This window comes from Dermacentor variabilis, chromosome 8 (genome assembly GCF_050947875.1).
Source record: "Dermacentor variabilis isolate Ectoservices chromosome 8, ASM5094787v1, whole genome shotgun sequence".
Taxonomy (NCBI): Eukaryota; Metazoa; Arthropoda; class Arachnida; order Ixodida; family Ixodidae; genus Dermacentor; species Dermacentor variabilis.
The window spans coordinates 78,107,645-78,114,392 of NC_134575.1; positions in this window are offsets into that span (position 1 = coordinate 78,107,645).

The window sequence follows — 6,748 nt, forward strand, 5'->3', positions numbered from 1 at the left end:
GTTTAAAAGTAAACGTCTTGTGTTTGGAGAGAAAAAAATAATCACAAGAAAACCGGGCATAATAATAATAATAATAATAATAATAATAGATAACAACTAAAAGAAAGCAATGGTGGGGAGGGAGAACGACCAGTCTAGCACGGAAATCGATTGGTTTCAATGAGGTAATTTTGGATTTCCAAGCAAACATTTCTCTGACTGAACCCAATAATGGAGGCTCCAAAAGATAGACCAATAGTGCGAAGCGGGATTTCGAGTAGTCGTTTTCTTATAATATTTACAACGGACCTTCTTTTTTTTTTTTGCAGTTCCATGAACTTCGACATAACCGCAAGTAAATCATGGCAAGGAACCTTTTAAAAGCAACAAAGGAGAAGTCTCGCTGAGTAACCTTGTTGACGAGCTCGCTGAAACAATGGCGGCGCAATGCGCTCAGCAGAAAGCGTACTTTTACAGCGAACCTGTTAGCTTCTCGTTGATCGGCACATTTAGAGTCGTCGTCCGTGAGCGAAAATGTGGACCGATACCGGCGCTAGTGCAATACCGGGTCGACCCGCAGCGGGGGTGAAGCGGGCTTTAAGCACTCAGCAAAGTGAAGCGAAAGGTGTGTACATTCTTTGTAATCACGCACATAACATGCAGAACATTGTTCGTTGCAATAAAGAACAAGCACAAAGCAAGCATCCGAACCGCATAATTGATGACAGGGCACTCCTGATAATAATGCGAAGGATGTGGCGCTCTCCGCATACGTTTCCCAGTAAAGATTACTGTTGCACAAGCTGCCGTGCTGACGGCAGCTTGCGCCATGGGCATGACGTCACTAGCTTTTCGTATATAAAAGAAACAGCCTAGCAACTGATTTCATTGTTATTGCAGCACCGCTATGGGTAGGCGACCAATGCTTAGAACTCACCTGGAGCAGCGTGAAAACGAAGAGCTGCAAAGGGAAAAAGAAACGGCCTTACGACCAGCGGCGGCATGTTATCAAAATTACCATTATTCCCATTACTCTAAAGCAATAAAGCAATGCATACCGCCCCCCCCCCTCGCAGTTGCAGAGGTTGTTTTCAACAGCTTCGCTGGACCTCCAGTTTCGCCGGGCCAGGGTGGAAAGTCGATTTTCTTTTTTTTTTAGCTTGCAGATAAACGTGTAAGCTTTGCTACCTTGCGACGTATTGTTCTCCAATGCTCTACAAGTCCGATGATCAATGACCATCATTTTGTTTCCAACAAGATTACCCAGCTCTCGCTCCCCTAAATCGACCTAAGGTATAAAAAACTCGAATGGGCTAGCACTCTTAGGGGACTTCACACACTTTCAGGGGGCTGTCTATCTATCTATCTAACGGTTTTCCTGACTACCTGGCTCATGGGTAGTCCCTTGGTCGTATGGTTAGCATATCGGGCTGCTGTGGTGCGATAAAAGGATTCGAAACCAACCAGCTGACCAAGAGGGATGACTGAGTATGTTCCAGTGCGTAGGCACACATACGTGCCGCTCTTTAACGAACATGTTTGACCCCGACATGGGTCACTTTAGATACGGAGATGGATAGGCACCGCTGTTCGAAGAAGCTCTTTGACGCCAACTTGGAGCACTGAGTATGTGCTACTCGGTCCGTGCTGACCGTCAATGAACATCTTTGATTGCAACTTGGATCTCTGTTTATGTGCCACTTCGCGTGCGCCGCCCTCCAATGAACGTATTTGACGCCAACTTGGGTAAGTAGGTATGTGCCACTCTAAAACGACGAAAAACACCCCCTAAATTTCTCTTATGAAGAACGGAATCGAACCCACCTCACCACGGTTCCTCAAGCACGACACCTCGATGCATTAGCAGGCTGTGCCACAAATGCACCGGGTATGTTGCGCTCTTCAACGAACGTTTTTCGACGCCTATTTGGGTAGCTAAGCGAGCGCCACTGCGAATTTGATACCCTACGATGACGGGAAAACGATCTCTTAAATTTCTCCGACGCTGGACGGAAATGAACCCACGTCACACAGGTTCTTGAAGGACACCAACCCGACGATTTAGCAGGCTGCGTCACAACTGCATTGTGTATGTGCCGCTTTTCGATGAGCATCCTTCACGCCGACGCTTTAGCGAGCAGAAGCACGAAAGAGTGGCTCCTTTGCCGCACGACGCGTTTCCCAGCGTTCGGACGCGCCTGCGCGCCATGCATTCCGGAGCTCGAAGAGGGCGATTTTGCGACGGGAGAGGGCGCTCTGCCTCCCCATTTTCCTTTCTTGCGAGCGTGAGATTGAGCCGCGATCGCCGGCTCACCCTCGCACGCTTTCACTCGCACATAACACCACACGGCGCGCGGCGACAATTTTGTCGCCCTTGGACTTAATGCGGAACCTGACGGCGACGGCGACGCAGAAATGCACCTGGAGTGTACATATAATTGCTATCGGAATAAAAATAGTATTACGTTGAGTACCACGTGGTTCGAAGTACAGACATCACCGGCAGTTCGAATCGCGTGTTCGATTGGGTTCTTTTTTCATTATTCCGTTGAATCGCCCCCCCCCTCTCCCCTTGACTTCTGCAGTAGTTTTTCTCTGCCTATGCTTAACCACCAGACCTGACATGGAGGGTTCCTGCCAAGGACATTGAAATGACCCGGCGCGGAGCACGAAGGGGGGGGGGGGGTAGGTACATGCTGATTTAGCAGCTGCAGACGAATGCGTAATGACACCTTGTTATCGCAAATGAGTTTCATTGTAAAATTTTATTTGCATATTACACCGAAGTTGTTATTCATAGTCGGCCAGCGCATACGCAGAGCTTGCCCATGTGGCAAATACCACTCCCGTCGCAGACTACCGTGACACTGGCAGAGCGCCGTACGTGGCTGTGGCCGTACACGCACTGTGACAAACATATGACGTGCGTTCCAGCGACACGGACCGACCACTGACCACTGACGCCATATAAACGACGCATCGTCATCACAGACTCTGTATAGGCAATTATGATCCCGTTTCGAACGGACTTTGAGGCGGCGGGCGACGCAAAGCGCGTCGTCCTCCTTTGTATTTACGCAAAGCCACATTTTGAGGCGCCACAAAAGCAAGATTCCCGTACAAGAAGTACCCACAGAGGGTAGATGCCAAAGCGCGCGAATTTCTCTCTGAGGAGTTTTTGGATTGGCCAAATACGAAAAAAGAAGCGCTCATGATGGCGGAGGCGCTGATGCCCTGAGACGCTGGTGCGCGTTTTCTTGCAAAAAACAGCTGCTTGCGTTTGTTTCCGCCCATTTGAAACTAGATTATTCGTGTTCAATGGACTAAAAACTGTAGAACGCCGCAGGAAACTCATTGGTTTCGGAAAGTTTTTCAGCTTCCCTTCAAATGCTCGTCCTTACGAAAACACTCTTGCCCTGTAATAGTTTTTACAGCCAAGCTCTTTTTGCCGAGGATATGGGGGGAAAAATGTGTCCGAGTTGCGGACAAAACAAATCATCATGTGAGACGATCTTTGTGATATTGCAGAATGGGTCCACGCACAATGGCACACACCCCTGTGCGTTCGGGTACCTGTAACGCGCCCTTGAAAAACCGTTGCCACACGTGGGACCCAAGGAGGCCCTAGGCACAAGGGTAAGAAACAATCTTTTTGAAAAAAATGTTTTCTACAACTTTTTCAAAAAGCACTGTTAAAAACTTCTTGGCGCAAACCGTGCAAACGCCCTAGTGCCACTGCTCGCGCTTTTGTCGTCGTCGTCTTTTTCGCCAGCAGGACCCATTTTCCAAAAAACTATCATCATCAGCAGTGGCTCAAGCGCCGCAGTCTTCCGCAACTGGCTCCTTTGCCGCTCATCGTAGCAGCGCTGAATTTTACTTCCCTCCTGTCGCCATAATGGAGAGGCCGCGTTTACGGTCTTATGAGTTATTGCTTAAGGGGAGAGGAGGAAGAGTAGATTTTAATGAAGAAAAGGAGAAGAGGTCGGCATGGAGAGCGTGTCTCTAGCCTGCTACTCCGCACGGGGGAAAGGGGAAGTGGGAAATATAGGGAAAGGCAAGTGCGAGGTGATGAAGTGGAATGAGCTAATACATACACGTTGTATGAGCCATTCATTGTCTTGGGTGACGGACACATTTGATGACAGATGTGATGTGAATGCGTGCGCGTACTTATATCGCCACGATGGCTAGATTAGGACAATAAATATGTTCGCTCGTCATCCATTTTCCCACAGTGAAAGGGCTCTGAATTTTTTTTTTATTGTAGTATGAATTATATGAACATTAAGGGGCATTTTAATTATAGAACTTTGTAAGCTTTCTATTTTTAGTTTGATGTTGATTTCCTTTCAAGGAAAAGCGGCAACAGAGTCAAAAGGCTTTTCGCCTGACAGGGCCTCGGTTACCCGTACATAGTTTGCACGGGACACCACCTTTAACATGAAAAACAGCAAATACATAAAATATAACACAAAAAAGCAGTGTCGTCGTTTAATAACGTTACCAAATCAATTTCGTATTAGACATTTTTCAAGACAGGGAAGAAAAATGTTACATTTCCTGTATGCACTGAAAAACAAGCTTATCACTAAAAAACTTTCATATACACGAAAAATATAGTAACATGTATTATCGAGCGGCATCAATAGGAACGTTCTTCCTATTTCTCCTTTCTTTAAGTTGAATCGCTTTCTTTGGTTTTTTTCTTCCTCTTGTGGTAATCTGTGGTTCAGTTTCACCGCCGATACAACCGAGTTGTGGGACGTGTTCGCCGCGGAACGTTTACTATTGTAGCTCTTTGAAAAGCACTTCAGCACATTGGGCGCCGGACGGTTTAGAGGCAGGGAGGAGCCATCGCGACGAAGAGCGTTCATCATCTACCGCCACGTTCTCCTCCTGCGGTGCTTTTGAGGGAGGAGTGCCACCGTCTGTCACCTTCCACAGCGGAGTTCACGCCACTCGAAACACAAGACATATCGCGAATCGGTTTGTTTGTGAACCCATCTGCGCGGCAGCTACATATGGGCTGGTGAACGGCTCGGTTCTCTCGTGCCGTATAGCACAATTAAGCAACCAACACTCCTTTAAATAGTTTTACTGCCACAAATTTACGACATCAAGCGAACCGTTCACTTCATCAAGCGAATCTTGTTTTAGGAGAGCTCGGCTATCTGCTTGCATGGGAAAAAGACATTGTCGTAGGTTTCGGCGCATATTAAAGCGATAGATTTAAGGATCCTGTTACGCAGTGAGCACTGGGCCGCAGTGTTGAGCGTGAGCGAAATCTCTCTACCAATCAGAAGCGGCGCATTAAGCGTGCCGCGTTTCTACCAATCACAGAGCAGCGGTCGGTTCCTTGAACTCCACCAGATGGTGCTCGCCTCCGCGCATCTGCGGCAGCGGCGCCGTCGAATGTGCGGGGGAAAGAAAAAGAACCAGAACGCTCGCCTTCGGGCATAGCGTTCGTTGCCTGCGTTTCCCTGCAAACATTACCGTTGGATAAGCTGCAGCTGCCGGGGAAGCGTGAGCAGCAGTCGGGCATTTTTGAAGGGTATCGCGTTGTACTCCTAAGGCGAAGCTTAAGCGGCTCCCAATCTTTTTGTTGTTTCTTAGTGGCAAGAACTTTCGTTATAGCCCTTCAACGTTGGTGTCGCACATGCCGATCAGGCCATCGGTCACGTTCCTTGTTTTTCCGTTGGTCTGTCTATGCCGTTAAGGTAAAGTAGCACTCGAAATTACAGGCAATGGTCATCAGCTGTTCAGCTGATCAAGACATCAGCTGAGATAAAAACAGAATCCTCCGCCTGCAGTCATCTTATGCATAGCTTGGGCCGTAATGCATGTCAGTAACGACATTACTGTTATCTATGGAAATGAAGATGAGAATGGGCCTTCGGGAGAGCTCGCGTCTGCGCCACTGTATGGGCACCCCCGTTCGGGCGTTAACAGCTTGGTCTCCGTAATAAAGTTTATTCACTCACTAAATGCAACATTTTCTTGTTTCCCCTATTTTACGTTTTCTGGCTGCTGGGTGCTTTGCAATTGCTAATTCAATGCTATCATGCATGATTGACTGGTATATATCGGATACAGTAAAAACTGGCGCCGCGTATAGTACACAGACCCAGCCTCTCTGGGGGAGGGGGGAGGATAAGCTTTTATTGTAGAACCAGCACTTTATGATGGCTGGGCCTAAGCCACCCATGAGGGGCCTCTCTCTGCAGGCGACACATTATCGTCTTCACACGCAACGCGAACAGCGGGGTGCGTGCCCGAAGCATAAATCAGGATTTGGTGCGCGCTGTCCAGCAGTCACCCGACTGGCCTGTCCAGCGATGGCTCCCTCGTCAACTCGCGGAGAAACATACCTTTACAATGACCCTGAGCCCCGTATTCAGAAATGCATCTTAACATGGAAGTCAATTCTTGACGCCTGTCACGAACGCGCTGAAGGAGACTAAATGAGCGTCTTGGGCACGTTCCTTCCAGGCGTCATTTAGATTTAGACAAGTCAATCATAGGCTTCAAATTAAGATGCATTGGTGGATGCGGAAGCAATGAGGGTAGCATACAAAGAAGCTTCTCTTACGATAGCACTGAATGCGTTTAAAATGGCGTATACGTATAAAAGATGCCATGGTAAAAGATCTCCCGTGGTGGTGGTGGTGGCGAAGACGCTTTCAGTGCACTGCGCACATAGGCTCGTTGATATAGCTGGTTTCAGAACAGGGTTTCAACATACGCGCAGCCGGCGACGGTGGCGTACTAT